The sequence below is a fragment of the Myotis yumanensis genome, unplaced genomic scaffold (genome assembly GCF_028538775.1).
Source record: "Myotis yumanensis isolate MYYU_CA2020_CCGP unplaced genomic scaffold, mMyoYum1.0.hap1 SCAF_12, whole genome shotgun sequence".
In the NCBI taxonomy this organism is placed as follows: Eukaryota; Metazoa; Chordata; class Mammalia; order Chiroptera; family Vespertilionidae; genus Myotis; species Myotis yumanensis.
This window is the reverse complement of record NW_027223763.1, coordinates 15400879-15420780: the sequence shown is the minus strand read 5'-3', so window position 1 is coordinate 15420780 and position 19902 is coordinate 15400879. Positions and strand designations below refer to the sequence as shown.

The 19902-nt window shown below is 51.2% G+C and overlaps 1 pseudogene; it reads right to left on the bottom strand.

Annotated features, from left to right (window-relative positions):
• Positions 1-1350: 1350 nt before the first annotated feature.
• On the bottom strand, positions 1351-19554 carry LOC139020998 (E3 ubiquitin-protein ligase RNF114 pseudogene; annotated as a pseudogene).
• Positions 19555-19902: the final 348 nt, after the last annotated feature.

Genomic DNA, 19902 nt, shown 5'->3' with positions numbered 1-19902 from the left:
CTTCAACAGTGTTTGAACGGAACAGACCCAGGGACACCCCTTCTTTCAGCCTCCGGCCACTCTCCTCCGTCTGTCTTATCCAGTCACCACCTTCAGAACCACCTCTGGGACCAGCCAACACACCAGGTTTTTTTTTTCTAACTTAACTCCTTATTGCCCAACAGCCACGAGCTCCCAAATTCGTCAGAATTATTCCACCGAGGTGGAGGCTGCGGTCAGCCTCCTGCCAGCCTGCCTCTGTGGGCCTCGCACACCTACCTCTCTCGGGGCTGCTATTTCCTCTGTGAGGATGTGGTCTTGGGGGCTGAGCCGCTTCTTCCACAAGTTGGTGGAGAAGAAGCTGAGGGCGCTGAGCGGCTCTTAAAGATGCAAAACCAGCGCAGTGGCCGCATCCTCTTCAGGACGTGCTGAAGCCCCAGATGAGCGGACAAAACTCAGGGCCATGGAGGCCGCCCTGGCCTTGGAGAGGAGGCTGAGCCAGGCCCTTTCGGAGCTGCTGGCCCTGGTTCTACCCCATCCCTGTGACTTCCCGGAGAACCGCTTCCGGGTGAGGAGGTGAAACTCATCAAGAAGATGGGCGACACCTGGCACCTGCGCAGGCTGCCGGCCCCCAGGCTGGGCTGGGCGAGTAACTCTTCCAACGCTCACCCTCCAGCACGACGAGGAGCCTCTGGAGCCCAAGGCCTTTGAGGGCCCCTCTGCACCCCCTGGTGTCTGGCTGTGACCTGAGCCTCTCCCCAAACTACTAGCCGTTCTTTAACCACCCTGAAGCCCTCTCCCATGCTCGGGACCAAACAAAACAATATAAGTTTTTGCAGCAAAAATCAATCAATCAATCAATAAGTGAAAGTTTTCCTGAGAGGTAACTCCAGCTCTGGCCACTGTTGCCAAGGACCAGCTAACAGGAGCTTGCTCAGCACAGGAGGAGCTCCATCACTGATCAGATGCACACACACCCCCCAGGGGTGAGGAGAGGAGACACCTGTCTCATTCGTGCTATTCACGTCCCACAAAAGGTCCTGGCGGGCGTGGAGGACCTGAGAGAGGAATGCTGGGTGAGAGGAAGGAGGACTGGTGGAGAAGCTGGGTTTTCTTTGGAAAGAAGCAGCAGAAACCCCAGGAAGTAGCTGAGGAGCAAAGACAAGATGCGACAAACAGGGTTAAGCCGGGGGTCGGGGAAGGGGGGGGAGCCCAAAGGCAAGGAGAGGAGGGCTCTGGCCTGGGAACCTGTGTCCCTGTTAGAAGTGACCCTGTCCTAACACCAAGCTTCCTTCCAGATCTACTGCATATTCAGGGCTTCACACATAACACGTAAGGGAAGCTCTGAACTCCAGACAGACAGCAGAAGCCCTACTCACCGAGGAAGATGGAGTGTTGCAAGGACTGATGCAGCGCGTCCTCTTCATCAACATCGCAATCCACCAAAGTGCCCTAAGAAAGCTGGTGCCGCCGCTGGATGTGCTCGATGAAGCTGGTGGCGAGGTAGCGAGGCCTCCCGGGGCATGAGGCACAGGCCGGACAAACACAGATTTGGTGTCCGTGCTCTGGGAGAACTCGCCGTGTCCCCAAGTCCTTCTTGATCGAAGTTCTTCTCGGGACAGGAAGGCCAAGGAAAGGTGTGGGACATTCCTTGGCTGAAGGGACACATCCTTGGTGGTGGCCTTCACACCTTCCACGATGCAGTTCTGGCATTTGGAACAGGTAGCCGTGTGAGCCGGGATCTTCGGATGAACTTGTTAGGGTGGCGGCACACCCTCTGGCCTCAGCTGCATTTGGTCTGGCTCAAGAGGCAAGTGCTAAAGGCAGACAGGCTTCCTCAGCTCAGGCAGCCCTGCGGGTGTGCAGAGCAGGGATGCGGCTGCAGAGCACCTGCACCGGCTTCTCTGCGCCTCTAAGCCCACAGGACAAGGCCTCCCGGGCCCTGCCAGCTGCGCACCACCCTCCCGACCCGCTGCTGCCGCCTGGGTTCTTGATGGTGGAACAAGACTTAAACGTGCGCCCATCTGGAGTGGCCCAGTGGCTGAGCATCGACCTATGAACTAGGAGGTCACTGTTCGATTCCTGGTCAGGGCACGTGCCCTGCTGAGGGCTCATTCCCCAGTAGGGGGCGTGCAGGAGGCAGCTGCTTGCTCAATCCCCAGTAGGGGGCATGCAAGAGGCAGGTGGGGCTCAATCCCAGTAGGGGGTGTGCAGGAGGCAGCTGGGGCTCAATCCCCAGTAGGGGGCGTGCAGGAGGCAGCTGGGGCTCAATCCCCAGTAGGGGGCGTGCAGGAGGCAGCTGGGGCTCAATCCCCAGTAGGGGGCGTGCAAGAGGCAGCTGGGGCTCAATCCCCAGTAGGGGGCGTGCAGGAGGCAGCTGGGGCTCAATCCCCAGTAGGGGGTGTGCAGGAGGCAGCCAATTACTGATTCTCATCATTGATGTTTCTCTCTCTCCTTTCTCTCTGAAATCAATAATAAAAATACATTAAAAAAAAAAAAAAGACCTGAACACATGTCTGTCTGACCGTTGAGTACACTTGGCAAAACTTCATGAATGCTGCTCCCCTGGAGTCCGTGCAGGTACAGTCCCTGCAAGGACACAGTGCAGGGGCCCGATGCTGCTTCTGCTCACTTCCTGAGCCCCAGATGAATGCTATGTTCTGCTCCAAATAAGGGAAAGGGAGAATTTCAAGTAATGGTGTGCCTCCAAATTCTTGCAATTCCAGCAGTTCTTCAAAAGTTTAATAAAAATTATTGCCAAAAAAAATTATTTAAAAAATAAGAGAGAGCTGTCTCAATCGATATTTTCAGGAAATTGCAGGTTAAGTAAAATGACACAGATTCCTTTGCTACAGGACTTGTCAGAGCCCTTAATGTATTAAAGACTGTAAATCCAAAGAGAAATGGGCTGTGGCATTTTCCAAACTTTTTCACTACGGAATCCCCCCCCCCCTTTTTTTTCATTAATTTTATTTTTTAAATTGATTTTAGACAAAGGAAGGAAGAGAGAGAGAGAGAAAGAGAGAGAGAGAGAGAGAGAGAGAAATGATGTTGAGAAACATTGATTGGCTGCCTCCTGTACATGCCCCAGCAATGAATTGAACCCTCAACCTGGGTATGTGCTCTGACCAGGAATTGACCAGCATTTGGTGTACAGGACGATGCTCCAACGTACCAAGCCACACCAGCCAGGGCTTCTTTCCCCTTTTTTGAAATGAATGTTTCAGGAAACACAATGCGGAACTCTGGCCCAAGACTGCATTTTCAAAAAACAGTCAGCTTTCCCCAAGGACATATAGAAAACATGATTTTCCCCTTCTGCCCTCCCAGCTTGAATCATTTTTCCATCCCTGAGACTGTTGGGACCCTGGGGTTATTATGTTTAACCCACCAGTCCATGGCCAGGGAATGAACTGTGGTATTTATTGAAGCCCTAGGATGTGTGGTTTCTGAGCTGGTCCAGTCTGTGTGGCTGAGATGCCTCAGTTTCCCCTGTAGCTCCCAGCCTGAATGGGACTATCATTTTGAACGTCAATATATTTGGCCAATTTAGTCACTGTTAGTGATGGCCCCTGGGACCTGGACCCTGCCTGTGCCCCCATCTGCTGGCTGGGGAACCACTATAAAGTGTGTGACTCCCATGGCCTACAACAGTGATGGCGAACCTATGACACACGTGTCAGAGGTGACACGCGAACTCCTTTTTTTGGTTGATTTTTCTTTGTTAAATGGCATTTAAATATATAAAATAAATATCAAAAATATAAGTCTTTGTTTTACTATGGTTGCAAATATCAAAAAATTTCTATATGTGACACGGCACCAGAGTTAAGTTAGGGTTTTTCAAAATGCTGACACGCCGAGCTCAAAAGGTTCGCCATCACTGGCCTACAACCTCCTACCATTTTTACTCAGACTTTTTGGTATGAAACCAAAGTGGATTCTCATTTTGACTCTGCCACTCCGCAGCTATGTGAATCTGGGTGTGTTATCAGACCCCCTTTGTGGCTAATTATGCCCACATTACACGGAAGTTACAGGACATACAGCAGAAAAAGGATGTACGTAATGGGCTTAGCCCAGTGCTAGGTACATGGTAGGTCTTTGTTAGTCCTCTTTAGTTGAGTTGATTGCCACTTACTGGTTGTGTGTCCTTGTGCAATGTGCTTCTTGACCTTGAGCTTCACTTTTCTAATCCCTAAATTAAGAATAATCATGCGTGTTTCGAAGAGTCATTGGGAAATTGAAAAAGGCAATGCATGAACATGCTCTTGGGAAGCTATGAAGCCCTATGTCGTTATAGTAACCATGGTAACAGCAACGAGTTCATGAAATGTAAAGTCGCTGCACCAACCACCGGGAACCCATTCTAAATCCCTGAGGAATTCTGTGTACTTGGCAGCAATTCCCACAGATTGACAACCGTTCATCCCACAGATATTTTGGGCTGCCAAATCTATGCCAGATTCCAAGCTAAGGCTGTGGAGGGTATGAGATTTTGCCCTACTTGTGAGCTAACTTGGATGCTGGCAGGAGCACAAGACTCTTGGGTCAGAGGCAAAGGACTTGGTTACTCATGGCAAGTGGCACAGGCATCAGCATCTTTGCACCAGATCCTTTTGTCCCTAAGTCCCTCGGGAGTGGGGTTACCCAATTTAAGAAAATAAACACATAGGGTACACGGTTAAATTTTAATTTCAGATGAACAATGAATGCTGTCTCGAATATTGCATGGGTCATACTTACATTTTTAAAAGTATTTGTTGTGTAACTGGGTGTCCTGTATTTTAACAGGCAACTCTGCACAGGGGTGACACAGAAGGGCCCAGCTGGGTGATTCACATGCAGTGGCTGCAATACAGAAGATGAGCCCTGAGCTGAGAGAACCCCAAACTTTTATAATGGGTGGTAAGCATGCCTGCCCTCTGATTCAGAAAGAGAGCTTTCTCCATCTTGCAAGGATGTTTGCTGTAAAAACTGGCCTCTCAGAAGCTCTCCCCCTCCACTCTGACTGCTCTGCCCTCCTCTCGCCTGCTGACCACGGGGCACTGGCAGGCGGCTCCCGGTGAGACCTCAGGCCCTGGAAACCTTACACGGCTTTGTGTTTCTTGGGCAGAATCTCCATTTGCAACATCAAGGCCCTGGGATGTCTCCACTGCTTGTAGAGGCCCTTCCTCACCCTCTGTCATAACTGTTTTGTGTTGCACTATAGCCCGTTCTGCTTTCCCCCTTCAGTGCATCTTGATGAGCCAGTCCGGCCCTCTTACCCAACCTCAGGACTTCCACCTAGCGACCTGGGGGCGAGCGGGACAGAGAGGCTGTTGCTTTGGAGAGAGGAAGAGGATGGGGACACTGGGTTCTGCTTCACCTTGCTGGGTCCATGGTGTAGCGGTCTGACGGGTCAGCTGGACACCTCCCCAGTCCTCTCAGCTGTCGGGAACTCCTAGCCCCTCCTCAGTGCCCCTCCTGACACCCACCCACCCTGCCTGCCAAACCGACAGGGTGGCCCTGCCTGCATCCCATCTCCATTGAGGTCTGAGCTCCAAGGCTTCCTTAGGCATCCGCCTGCTTTACCAGACTGAGGGCTTCCTGAAGGCATGACCCCATCTTGGCATTGTTCTGCCAATAGGACTTCTCAAAACAAAGTCCTTGAAAAGATCCTCTAGAATAAAAAGCAGCCAGTGGCTCTGTTTGCGAGGTTTGAAAGACCTGTGGAGAAATGTCTTCCCACAATAGCCCAGGGAACAGGTGCGGGTTAAGAGGGTTCCACTCATATTTCTTCTCTAACCTCCCTCTGCACCCCCAGGTCCAGCCGCCTCCTTTCCAGGGGGAGTGGCTTCCATGCTCCTTCAGGTGTAGACCTGTCAAAGTAAGAGGTGAATGAGAACACACACCCTCTCCTTGCCAGTTTATTCAGCAAATGTTGGTCCAGTATCTCCCATGGTCCAGGCACCAGGTGGGCACTGGGCTGAGCAGAGGAGGAGACGCAGCTGGCCCTTGTCTCCTGGAGCTCACAGCCTGCTGGGTCCGGAAGGGCACTGAGAGAGATATGACTGCTCCTTTTCTGGAAGTCCGCAGCTCTGATTGGGAAACCCCCTCTCACTTCTCTCCCTGAGGCCTTGGCTGCAGCCACATGGTTCCCGGGGAGCTCTCCACTGACGTGTCCCCACTTCCCCTCCTTTGCTCCAAATGCAACTGCTGCCTGGCAAAGCCTCCGCTCCGCCCCTTTCTGCTGCTGACATCTTGCTTTTCCTGGGAAAAATTCAGGTCCAGCCTGCCGCCTCCAAGAATCCTTCTCAGAATGATGCTTCCTTTCTTCACACCCCCATTGGAGATTTCAGACTCCCTTTGAGCACCAGTGAAAACTGCTTTGTATCAGAAGGAGAAGGAGGCACCCGGAACCTGGACTCTGGGGTCAGACTGCCTGGGTTATAGGCCAGGCTGGGCCACCTTGAAGCTGAGCAACCCTGGGAAAATCACTCTGCCTCTCTGGGCTCTGCTCTCTCATCTGCCCGGAGGGATCATAGAGAGAATTCCATCAGATAAGGCACAGAGCAAACGCTCAGTCATTAAGTCCCAATGGGGACAATTATGACAAATTGCTTTCCGATTCTATTTCTGTTGATTCCCCACAACAGGCCTATCTGGCAAGTATTAAAATCCCCAATTTACAGATGGAGACCCTGAGGCTCAGAGACGTGAAGTGCTTTGTCCAAACAGCGCTGGTAAGTGATAGAGCTGGGCCCCAAACCCTGGTGAGCCTGCCTGCAGAGTATGTGTTCCTCCAATGACAGACAACCTTGGGAGCCAAGGTCACCGGGAATGCCCGTTGTGGCTTCTGGAAGGCGAGGCTCCATGAACCCAAGAGGTGCCGATTTTCCACACTAAGCTTCTCTCTACAGAACTCTGGTTGGCTCTCCTGGCATCTTTTCTTGCTGTTCCTCATCTCCAACCTGGGGAGAAATGGTCCGTCTGCAAGATGAATGATCCTGGTGGACGGCGGCACCTCTGGTTGCCTTGGCAATGCTGTTCACCCCTCACCAAGACCTGCCCTTAATAAGTGATCCTGAGCCTTCTTAGACTCCGGCAGCTCATTTCCTTTCCTCTTGTTCTGTCTCCCCTTCCCTGCCCGAGGCTGGGCTCCAGCATCCCCTGAGCCGAGCCCTGAGGCCTCCTGCTTGCCTGGGGCCGGTTCGCTCAGGAAGAGCCCGGCCTCTGAGTTTCCTGAGATGCCCAGGGACGCTATGAGCCACAGCTTGGAGAAGAAGAGCAGAGGGTGTTGGGCTCAAGTCAGTGGACACAACTGGCCTCTGATCCAGGGGTCACCAAGGCCCAGCAGCCTTCTCTTCTTCTAAGTTCTGGTGACAAATTTGGACTCTCCCTCCCCCCACCCCCCTCCCTGCACCCCCTCTCCACCGACAGAAGGTTCTGTCTCACATTCTTGGACTGTGGGGGAACTCGGGGAGGCTGCCAGACGTCTTGTCGCTGCGCCATGCTGGGAAGCTCGCTGCTGCGTGCTGGGGTGCCTTTCCTAGTTTATACTTTGGTGGAGGCTCACTTCTTTAACAATTAGACCCAGAATATAGTGACCCAACACAAAAGAAGTTTATTTTTCTCTCATGATAAGATCTAGGAGGCTCTGCTGGTGGGGGTGGTGGCAGACCTGGGCTGATGTGGGCTCTGCCTTTGTCCACACATGGCTCCCAAGGCCGTCCCCCAAGCAGGGAGGGGCTGGAGGGGGAGCCAGGCCAGGAAGTGGCACTCGTCACTTCCACACACATCCCACTGGCTCCAGCTCCATCATCTGGCCACACCCATCTGCAGGGGAGGCTGGGGAATGTGGCTGTGAGTCCAGGAAGGGGGAGAATGGATGGATCTCCATGGGTAGCCGGTGGTCTCTGCCAAACCAAACTTTCTCGAATCCTTAGATTTTTTTTTTTTTAATGTGTGGTTTCTGTTTCATTTTGCCTTGACGCAAATAGGAAACTTAGCTCTCTTTGAGTTGTGCAGGTACACACACACAAGTTGTATCAAGCACTGTGGATGGGCAGATGTTACTGATGAATTGGGGGTGGAGAGGAGATGGGTGGTGGTACAATTAGCGTCTGGGAAACAGTGATAATGTTTCATTCCAAAACTCTCCTCTGGTCACCCCGTGGCTTGCCTGCAGGTCTGACTGGTCCCCCCTCCCTGGTGCTGGCTCTCTCCATCTTGCTGGCTCTTCTGCCTGCCCCTGTACTCTCCCCCATCCCTTCTCAACCAACCCCAAGAGAGCCTTCCCTGTTACTGTGTTACACTGAAGAGATGCCCAGCTTATCACATCCAGCCTGGTGAGTCTCTTGCCAGTGTTTACCCCAAACAAAGACAGTTTCCCAGCTGTTAAGACAACTTCCTTTGTTCCTGTTCTCAGTAGCCCCAGGGGTAGGCATTGTTACCTCACTTCACCTAGGAGAAAGCTGACACCAGGAGCAGGCAAGGACTTGCTTAATATAACAGCTGTTAAGTCACAGAGTCTTGGCATCAGAGACAGAGAAGCAGCCTGCCCGCCGTTAGCAGTGAGCCAGGCCACTCTGCCCTGCCGGGCAGGAGCCTGGAAACCTGGGTCTGGCGGCAGCTCTGCTCCTGATTGCCCTTGACCTTCAATAAATCCCTTCCCAGAGCTGAGCTGACATACAGGACTGAGCAGTTCCTGGCAATGCTTGCTGATGATTCGGAGGCTGGGATTCTACTCCACCAGCTCGGCCAACGCTTCCATAGCCACCTCTGCAGGGCCAGGCCCAGAGAAACCAATCTGGCTCCGTGAATCTGTTTTTTGTTTTTATATATTTTTTTCTTTATTGATGAAGGTATTAAGTATGTATCCTTATCCCGTCATTGCTCCCCCACCCCCCCACTCCCACTCATGCCCTCACCCCCCTGGTGTCTGTGTCCATTGGTTAGGCTTCTATGCATGCACACAAGTCCTCTAGTTGATCTCTCCCCCTTTGACGCCCAGTCTGCAGTCCATGATGAACTTGGTAGGAAAGGAGAAGTTTTCCTGCCACCCCTTACTGCACATCTCCTCCCACCACGGTTCACGGGCAGCCAGCCACCGTGGAACTCAGATGGCCTGGAACTGCTTTCCAAATAACCAAAAAGGAGGAGTTCCTGAGGAAGGAAGAAACTGAATCCCCAAGCCAGCCCAAAAGCTCCCATCTTGCTCAGGTCCAGGAGGTGGCACAAGTTCAGTGCTTCAGGGTGGCACCTTCCTGGCTTCCCAGGGCCTTTCCCACCTGGGAACAGCTGCAGCACTTTCTCCTCGGGTGACCAGCTGGCCCCAGTTTGCCTGGGACTATCTCCATTTTAAAACTGAAAATCCAGCATTTCAAGAACTTCCTCAGTCCTTGGCAAAATGGGATGTTTGGTTACTCTACTCTCATCATAGTTTAGAGAGAGAGGAAGGAAAAGTGAGGGAGAGGGAGAGGGAGAGGAAGAGAGAGAGAGAAACATCCATTGGTTGCCTTCCATACGTGCCCCAACTGGGGATCAAACCTGTAACCTGACAGGGAATTGAACCATCAATCTTTCGGTGCCTGGAACAATGCTCAACTAACTGAGCCACACCGGCTGGCACTCTCATTGTACTTTCACATTGTCTACCTTCCGTTTGCTTGGTGATTATGAATTAAGGCTCTGGGGTGGGCTGGACCAAATCCCGCCTCTGCAGGTGGCGTCTCCTCCCCAACCTCAGTGTCCCCCACTGTAAAATGGGGACAGTGAAAGCACTTTGCTTCAGAGGGTTGGCTTGAAGATTGACTGAGATAATGTTTAGTGGTCGAGTTCCTTGGGTCATAGAGATGACCTACTCCGGCCTCTATGGAAATAGATGTTAGCTCTCTGAAAGGTAATAAGGTTTGAGTGGAGGTCAGTTCTGAGTGTCCTGGGGGCAAAGGGAAGGGCTGGTCAAGTCTCCAGGGATGACAGGAGACTCTGGAGCAGCGGTTCTCAACCTGTGGGTCGAGACCCCTTTGGCAGTCGAATGACCCTTTCACAGGGGTTGCCTAAGACCATCCTGCATATCAGATATTTACATTAAGATTCATAACAGTAGCAACATCACAGTTATGAAGTAGCAACGAAAATAATGTTATGGTTGGGTCACAACATGAGGAACTGTATTTAAAGGGCCAGAAGGTTAAGAACCACTGCAAGAGATGAAGAGCCATTAGGTGGGGCCTTGAGAGTTGAGTTGGAGTTATTCAGGCGGCGAATGGGGAAGAACACTGTCAGCAAAGGAAGCAGGCTGGGGAAGGGTGTGTCTGGTCAAGTTTAGCTGAGCTGGAACTACGTTTTCTGGAATTTCCTCTGGGTTAGACTTGGCCATGAGAGCAAGCTGCATGAGGTTTGGAAAGTAGAAGTGTACAGCTTAGCGACCGTCCTAACCACCAAGCTGTACACCTGAAACCAATACAAAATAAAAATTTAAAAATAAGAATCCATTTAACCTAAATAATAAAGACCTTAATTGGGGTAATATACATTTCTGTATCACAAAGAAGTAATAACCATTTGAAAATAGAAAATAAAAGCAGAAGTGGACACAGCCCTTTGGGTGTGCTCAGACACTCGGTAGAGATAGAGCTGCGGCTCCCGTGTACCCACGTATCTTGGGCTCTTTCCTTCTCGGTGAGGGTGTGATGTGGCAGCCAGGCCAGCACCTGCTGCAGCTCCTGCCGCATCTTCTCCTTCAGTTTTTTTGTCTCGTGGCTCAATTTCTTCATCAAAGGCCCCGGCTTCTCCTGCAGGTCAACCTTATGAAGGAAGCTGGAGGCTCGGACACAATGTGGGAGACCAGTGTGGGCTCCAGTTCGTCCTCCTGGGGTCTGGCGTGCCTTGCTGTCCCCAACTCTTGGCCATTGTATTTCCCTGTTGCCTGCCTGCTGGCCTCAGACCTGGCCGGGCAGAGGCCACAGCTGTGCGTCAATCTTGTAGGCAGCCGTTACGTCCTATAATTGCTTCAAGTCAGCTCCCTAACTGTATCCGATTCTCTATAACGCCTGGTGAGGGGTTCTGCTCCTCCAAACGAACCCAGACTGGTACACTGAGTCTTGCATGACTCGGGGAAGGGGACCGGGATCCTGACGGTGAGTGATGGGAAATGAGGAAAGAGAGGTGGACGGGGCCCCACGGCCTGAAAGTCATAAGTGTCTGGCCCAGGGACTTGGAATTTATCCTGCCTTTAACGAGGAGCCATTGAAGGTTTCCGAGCAGGGAAGTGACATGGCGTAGCCCACATGTCCTTGTCCTCTCTAACATTCTTGTCCTTTGATTCTATGTTTAGTCTGAGCCACGCTCTGGGCTGGGTCCTGGGAAAGAGAAAGGGGTCAGGCGTGGATCCTGCCCCCCAGGGACTCACAGACATGGGTGCGTTAAGTCTCTTCCATGAAAAGGGACTCTCAGGCAGAGCGTGATCAGAACCACAAGAGGAAGGCCGGCAAAAGAGTGCATTTCCTCAGCTACAGTCTGACTTTCTTAACCCACATTTCTCCTACCTCCCCCACCGGGGCTGAGTAGACAGCAGTTGTTTGGGGATTGACTTAGGGGCTTATACTAAACTAAGGCTTCAGAAATGGTCTTCTCTTCTCTTGTCTTCAGTTACCTAAAAGTGTGGGTGGATCCTGTCATTAGAATAATGGGAAAAGAGACCTTTATCCCTAATCCTGGGGGTCCTGGCTGGTCGGAGTTGGCTTTCAGGCACCTTTGTACACAGGCCCAGGTAGGCAGCATCCTCCACCCTGCCTCACGCTATTCGTACCCAGTGATTTATGCCGGGGTTCATGTCCCAGCATCAAGAAGGGTTCAGGAATCTGGAAAAGGGGCTGCGCGTAGATGACATAGAAATCCAGAGACTAATAAAGAGTCCAGAGACGAGATATAATTTTGAAAGGCATCGAGGGTCAGAGGACCTTCAGCTAAAGGAACTGAAGAGTCCCTCCTTGTCTAGGACCCTTGCTTTTATTAACACAATTTGTCCTAAGGCAAGGTGGAGATAATACACTTCAGAGGGTAAGGTTTCAAAGGGTACAGAGGCATTGTCAGTTTGGGGAATAGCCTACGGCTGTTGAGGTGTTTGGCCAGTAGGAGGCAATAACATGTAGATTAAGATGCCCTTTAGCTGTCTGGCAGCCATAATCCGTTTCCTATTCAGGTTTGGGGAAATGCCTTTAGCCATTCCCAACAGGTGACTACATGTGTGACTCAACCCTGTTGAGTCCCCAAGTCTCATCAACCTTTTGATGAAACTCTTAAAATTATGACATGCTGGAATGGGTCTACGGCAGATTTACAAGAGGCCTGAGGAGCTGCCTGGGAGAGAGACACGTGTCCACATCAGGTTCAGACATACACAGGGATGTATGGCAGAGTGAGTGGAGGAAGAGGGAGGGGCCAGCCCACGAGGCACTCAAGGGTTTGTCCAGAGGGCAAGGCATCTGGTGTGGCATAGCAGACTCAGCCACAAGACCTCGTTCCCAAGGTCCTTGTGGGAGCTGGAGGAGCGGCCTCACTCCACTGAAGCACTGTATGTGCCCTGGGGTTTGCTGTGGGGCTGAGACAGTGTGTGACCACAGAGGGGGAGCCCTCTCTTCTGTAGCCATGTGACAAGCGGTGGCAGCACTGTGAGGTCCTCCAGGGGAGGTGGCAGTGCTGCAGGCTGAATCTCGGTGGTGGGGCCTCTGAGAGGCACGGGCTGGGTCAGCCGGAAGCAGTGCTGCCGTGAGCACCAGTCACCTTCTACCCCCGGTTCAGTGCCTTTTCCCCTTCCCACTCCAACCCGATGGCCCTGGGCTCCTCTGGTTCCGCTTTCCTTGCAGTCATCAGACCTGGTCTCCAGCCATCTGCCCCTCTATTTGCTGGGCTCTTCTGGGCCAGTAGGAGAACCTGTCTAGCCCACAGGGTCTTTTTTATTTTTATTTTTTAATCCTCACCTGAGGGTATCTTTCCATTGATTTTTAGAGAGAGTGGAAGAGAGAGGGAAAGACAGAAATATCGATGTGAGAGAAGCACATTGATTGGTGCCTCCTGTATGAGCCCCGACCGAGGCCTGGGCCAGGGAGGAGCCTGCAACCCAGGTACCTTCCCTTGACCGGAATCTAACCTGGGGCCCTTCAGTCCACAGGCCAACGCTCTATCCACTGAGCTGAAATGGCTGGGGCGCCCACAGGGTCTTCTAGATCTTCTCTCTGTGCCATCTTTGACCCTGGGGCATCCCCCCTTGGATGGAGGGTGACAGCCCAGCCCAGAGTTGGGCTGTGGAGGGTACTAATTCTGAAAAGCTTTGTAACTCGGATTGGCCATTTGACCTCCCTCCTGTTCCCTCCCTCTGAGCGGCAGGACTGCCAGGGATGCCGTCAGCTCTCTAGGGACCTGTTGCTACAAACAGAGAGCAAGAGTGTGTACAACTTCTCCCTGGAAAGGGGCTTCTGGTTCACTGGTGTCCTGGGCCAGCTGCTCCCACGGTTTCCATGGAAAATAAGGATTGCCAAGGGAATCTTAGAGAAGCAGCCAAGTTGTGGGGGTGGGAGCCGTATGGCCAGACCCAGCCTCCCCCTTTTGGTCTGCACATGACCTCAGCGCTATGTGCCTGTTCCTCATTTCTTCGAAAATGCTCGTTTTTCCACAACCCTCTCCACTGTTCCTAGTGCAGGGTCTCCCCAAAGCAGATCCTCCTTTAAAAAAGGGAAGATATCAGGAGGCAAGGACCCTCGATTTAGAGTCAGACCTGGGTTCAAATCCCAACTCTGCAATTCTCTTGCTACATGATGTTGGGCAAGTCCACACTCTCCTTGAGCTTCAGCTTCCTCATCTGTAAAATAGGTGAATCGTCTTCGCTCTAGGGCCGTGGTCGGCAAACCGTGGCTCACGAGCCACATGCGGCTCTTTGGCCCCTTCAGTGTGGCTCTTCCACAAAATACCACGTGCGGGCGCGCACGTACAGTGCGATTGAAACTTCGTGGCCCATGCGCAGAAGTCGGTATTTTGTGGAAGAGCCACACTGAAGGGGCCAAAGAGCCGCATGTGGCTCGAGAGCCGCAGTTTGCCGACCACTGCTCTAGGGTATTTAAAACATCTTTATTGCCCAGCCGGTGTGACTCAGTGGTTGAGCGTCGACCAGGAGGTCATGGTTCGATTCCGGTCAGGGCACATGCCTGGGTTGGGGGCTCAATCCCCATTAGGGGCCATGAATCTCTCTCACCATTGATGTTTCTATCTCTCCCTCTCCCTTCCTCTCTGAAATTTAAAAAAAAAAATCTTTATTGTAGTAAAATATTATGCAACACAAAATGTACCATTTTAACCATTTTAAGTGTACAATTTGTTGATATTTACACTGCTGTACAACCATTCTCAGCATCCATCTCCAGAACTTTTTCATCTTCCCAAACTGAAACTCTGCCCCCATTAAATAATAACTCCCATTCCCCCTCCCTTCACCCCCTGGTGACCACCATTCTACTTCCTGTCTCTATGAACTCGACTCCTCTGGGATCCTCATATAAGTGGCGTCATACAGGATTTGTCTTCTGTGTCTAGCTTATTTCACTATCTGCTGGAGGGTGTTTTGAGGAATAATTGAAAACCTGCGTGTGACGACTCCCACTGCAGGTCGACGGCACGCAGAGATGATTGTGGATGAATAATTGTCAGGACAGCCCATCTCTCTCCTGTCTCCAGAGGGAAGAGGATGGGAAGAGGGAGGAGCCCACTTCCCCGGGCGAATCAAGCCCCGGAAAGGGAAGCAGCTTGCACAGGTCACAGAGCTGCCCAGTGATGAGGGCGGGTCTCCAGATCGCCCTGCCCTAAGGCAGGCCATGTGGTTAAGGAGGAATCCACAAAGGTCTCTTGCACACTCAGTGCCACTGCCTGATAGTCTGCTGTTAGGACTTCATTACTCTGTGTATTCATGGTTTTGATTCCCAACTTGTTCACCATCTATCTCTCCTCCTGAGTAAAAGATCCTCAAAAGCTGGGGCCCTTGCTTATTCATCGCTGTACCCCTTGAATCTTCAGGGCAGAGCTGTGATCAATACCTGCCAGCATTACCTGCTGGGGAAGCGCCCCACCAGAGCACAAGTACTCCTGGGAGTACCTGTGTCCATTGGGGCCCCTGGTGCAGCGTCTCCTCAAACCAGAGGCCTCTTTCCCCCATCCTGCCTCTGCCTGGGCTCCGGAGGCCTGACAGGGGAGCCCCACGCTTCCCTGACCACTGCTCCCCAATCATCAGGGCCCTTGGGGGTCAGATTCCTACATCTGCTGAAAGTTACCAAACACTTAGTGGCTTAAAACACACATACATTTATTAGCTTATAGTTTTACGGTCTGAAGTCTGACACAGGTCTCCCTGGGCTAAAAGCAAGGTGCCGGCAGGACTGTGTCGCTTTCTGCAGGTTCTAGGCGAACAATCGGTTTCCTCGCCTTTTCCAATTCCAGAGGCTGCCCGCCGCGTTCCTTGACTTAGGGCAGTGATGGCGAACCTATGACACGCGTGTCAGAGGTGACACGCGAACTCATGTTTTTGGTTGATTTTTCTTTGTTAAATGGCATTTAAATATATAAAATAAATATCAAAAATATAAGTCTTTGTTTTACTATGGTTGCAAATATCAAAAAATTTCTATATGTGACACGGCACCAGAGTTAAGTTAGGGTTTTTCAAAATGCTGACACGCCGAGCTCAAAAGGTTCGCCATCACTGACTTAGGGTCTCTTTCCACCCTCAAAGCTGGGGAGAAGGGGCTGAATCCTCACATTGCATCACCCCAACCTCTGCTTCCTTCTCGGAGTCCTCTTCTGCCTCTATCTTCCAGATTTCAAGACTCTTGTCTTGGGCTCACTCAGATAATCCAGAATTTTCTACATTTTATTTTTAAGGCCGGCTGGTTAGCAACCTTAAATCCTTATCCACTACCCCAGCGATTTTCAACCTTTTTCATCTCATGGCACAACATAAACTACTAAAATTCTGTGGCACACCAAAAAATTATATTTTTTGCCAATCTGAGAAAAAAATAGGTAACATTTTTATTGAGTAATAATAATAGTAAGTACCTCCCCTTTTTGCTCCAAAAGTGACTTTTTAAAAAATCAGGTGCCTATACTTGTATATAAAGATTTCTGTTACCAAGAATTAACCAATCAGATGCAACTTTATTATGCAATATGACCAATAAGATGCAACTCTACTATGTGACCTATATATTTATGGTTCAAGACAGGGCATTCACACCTGGAGGCTGTTGTTGTGTCAGCTGTTGTCATTTTTTTAATTTGACAATCTAAGGCAGTGGTTCTCAACCTTCTGGCCCTTTAAATACAGTTCCTCATGTTGTGACCCAACCATAAAATTATTTTTGTTGCTACTTCATAACTGTAATGTTGCTACTGTTATGAATCATAATGTAAATATCTGATATGCAGGATGGTCTTAGGTGACCCCTGTGAGAAAGGGTTGTTCAACCGCCAAAGGGGTCGTGACCCACAGGTTGAGAACCGCTGATCTAAGGGAAAAGAAGTCAGTGCCCTGACTAAATGCATGTTTTAAAAACACTTGCAGCACACGGTTTGAAAGTTGCTGAACTGTCCCAATATTCTGTTTGCCACGTACTGTATCACACTCACAGCTTCTGGGATTAGGATGTGGGTGTAGAGGGGGGCAGAATTCTGCCTCCACACCTGTCACAATGCAGATTCCTGCAGACAGGGGTGGAGTCAACGTCTGTGGCTCAGGAGCCGGCACTTGTCACGTGGCATTGGGAAGGCATGTGCTCCACAAACCCATGTTCTTCCAAGGGTCTTCTTCCCCGACAGCTGTGTCCTGCTCCTCCTGTTCAGAGAAACCAGAAGCCCTGGGGCAGGGCTGGGCCAGGCCACATGGTGGGTGGATTAAACCTCAGGTCTGAAGCGTGTGTGTATGTCTGTACGTGGGAGGTGAGAAGTGGGGAGGCAGGCAGGGTGCCCAAGTGGATAGCCCCAGCTCCTCCAATAGGTTCTCCTGACTCCCAGGGACTTGCCTTTCCGTTTGGAGGGTCCTGTGCCACCCTGGCCACCTTTGGGGTCAGATTCCTGTTGATAAGACCCCCGTGGGTTGTGGGTGCACTTATGGTGGCAACAGTCATTTCTAGGTGTGTCTCTCTGTGATCCTAAAATACCTGCATGCTGAGTCACAGGGTGGTGAGGAGAGCGTGTGGGGGCTGCCGAGTATGCAGAGGCATCCTGGGGAGAGGAGATGTCTCAACAGGTGGAGAGGAGCCACTCTGTCATGACATGACTCGGATGATCTGGAATGAGGAGGACCGTTTGCAACCCTCAGGCCTCTGCTGCTCGCAGGGTAAGGCACGTGGTCATGGTCTCTGTTCAGGCTTCCTGGCATCACCGGGAGGTCCCACCTTTGTATGAGGCACCCCATGTTGCCAGTGAGGAAATGGAGGCTCTGAGAGTTTCAGCCACCTGCCTACCAGGGGTGGGAGCAGCATTTGAACCCAGAGGTCTGCCTCCAGAGCTCTTGCCCAACCCACTGCAGGTGGTGAGGCTCAGCTGGCTGGGAAGGCGTCCTGCCCTGCCGCCCGAAGGGAACCAGGAGTGCGGAGGGAGGGAGGCGGAGCAGGGGCTCCCACTGTGGCCACAGCCCTGGTGTCTCCTCTCCCTCAGGGCAGGGCCCTGTTCAGTTGAGCTCTTGCAAACTCACCCTCTGGCTCCTATAAAGGAAGCAGAATTAACTGGGTGTGTGGGAGCTGCTAAGGGGCTGCTAGCGGTCCGCATGGCTCCATGGAAGTGAAAGGGGAACTGACCACTCATACAAACCCACAGGCATTTCCTGACTTGGGGAAGGGAAATACACCCAGGGCTACCAGGCTCCCTGTACACCCAGGTGCCCGGAAACACACACCCTCACAGCACACATGCACGCACACTCACACTCACAGCACACACACATGCATACATATACCCTCACAGCACGCACACGTACACACCTTCATGCAGCACACATGCATGCACACACCCACACAGAATACATACATGCACATATCATGCACACACTCACCCTCACAGTACACACCAGAGACATGCTCATGTAACACCCTTGCAGACAAGGTCATGAATGCATACATACACGCACCCACTTCCTCACGCTCAGCCATGCAGCCTCACTGAAACATGCACTCGCACTTCAAATGCACTCTCACACCTGTGTGTGGGGACATGTACTTACAACACACACCCAGGCACCTATATCCATCCATGCTTCACCCCCACCACAAGGCACATTCAGATAAATATACAGGAACACACGCTCAGCCACACACACGCATCACTACACAGGTTCACTCAAGCACACACACATACGAATTGATTGAGCACCTAATATGTGCCAGGCACTGTCTATCCAGGAACACACAGACACACATTCAAACATATCCACACACACACAGATGCATACACACAGTCACAAAGACAGGCACCTATATAGGTGTGCACACACTAGTTTTGGGTTTTCTCCAGCTTTATTGAGAGATAATTGATCACAACGGTTGGATTTCTCAGTAAGTGAAGATGATAGAGGGTGTTGTTTCTCGAGTCTTGCTTTGGTGGCCTCTTCCTGCATCCCCCCCACATCCTTTCTCCCCTCCTGCTCTCTCCTTCCCTTTCATCCCCTCCTTTACTCTCCCTTCCTGTCTGCCTCCTGTCTTTCTCAGGATGAGTGGCTACAACACTGTGTTACAATTATAAGAAATTCACCTTGGAAACCTTGTGGAGATGGACTTCTTTCTTCCCTTGCATTGCTCCAGCTCTTTTTCTTTTGTTCAGATTAACCCAACTGCCTTTAGCTGAAGGCAAGGCTGGACACTGCTGACCTCCTAGAACAGTGGTTCTCAACCTTCCTAATGCCGCGACCCTTTAATACAGCTCCTCATGTTGTGGTGAGCCCCAATTTCATTGTTACAAATTGAATATAATTAAAGCATAGTGATTAATCACAAAAATGATATGTAATTTTATATATGTGTTTTACGATGGTCTTAGGCGGCCCTTGTGAAAGGGTCGTTCGACCCCCAAAGGGGTCGCGACCCACAGGTTGAGAACCGATGTCCTAGAAGAAAAGAGTGAAATCTGTCCTGGAACCCAAAGTTTGAAGAATTTGGTTAGAAAGCTAGAGGAACGAGGAAAGGGTCTAGTCATTGGCCATAGGGTGCACCCCTTGCCCTAACTATCAGGCCCAATCCTTTTACCTTAGAAAGAAAAGATTGAAGCTGGGGAAAGAGGCAGAAACTTGCTTGAGCAAGGGCTGTATCCAGGGTGTCTATCTATCCTGTTCTGAGCGGTTTTCCCCACATCAGCCACATCAACCAACAGCCTGATGGGACTGTGTGATGAGGATGATGGTGGCGGTGCCGGTGGTGCTAGTGGTGGTGATGATAGTGGTGATGATGATGTGATGGTGATGGTGATGGTAGTGGTGGTGGTGCTTGTGGTGGTGACGATGGTGATGGCAATAATGATGGTAGGGATGATGGTGATGGCGATGATGATGGCAGCCATAGTAAGCATTCAAAATGAAAGCTGTCACCACCTCTGTGCAAAGACACACACAGGAGCGGATTCTTTGGTATCAGATGTTGGATTTTGCCTACAGTTAAGATCTGAGCTAGCCCAAGAAAGCTCCCCCGCAATATCTTCCTAATTGCCCCTTCCAATCCCTGACATGCCCCCATTTGAGGCTCATCCTCAGTGTCTGATAACTGCCATAGCTCTCACATGCTGCCAGGTGCCTCACATACCTCCTCTCTTTGGATCCTGCCAGGTGGGTGCCTCATTATGCAAATAAAGTAACCGAGGTTCTGAAAAGGGCAGCATGTTGCCCAAATACCCCGGCTGTAATAGTCAAGC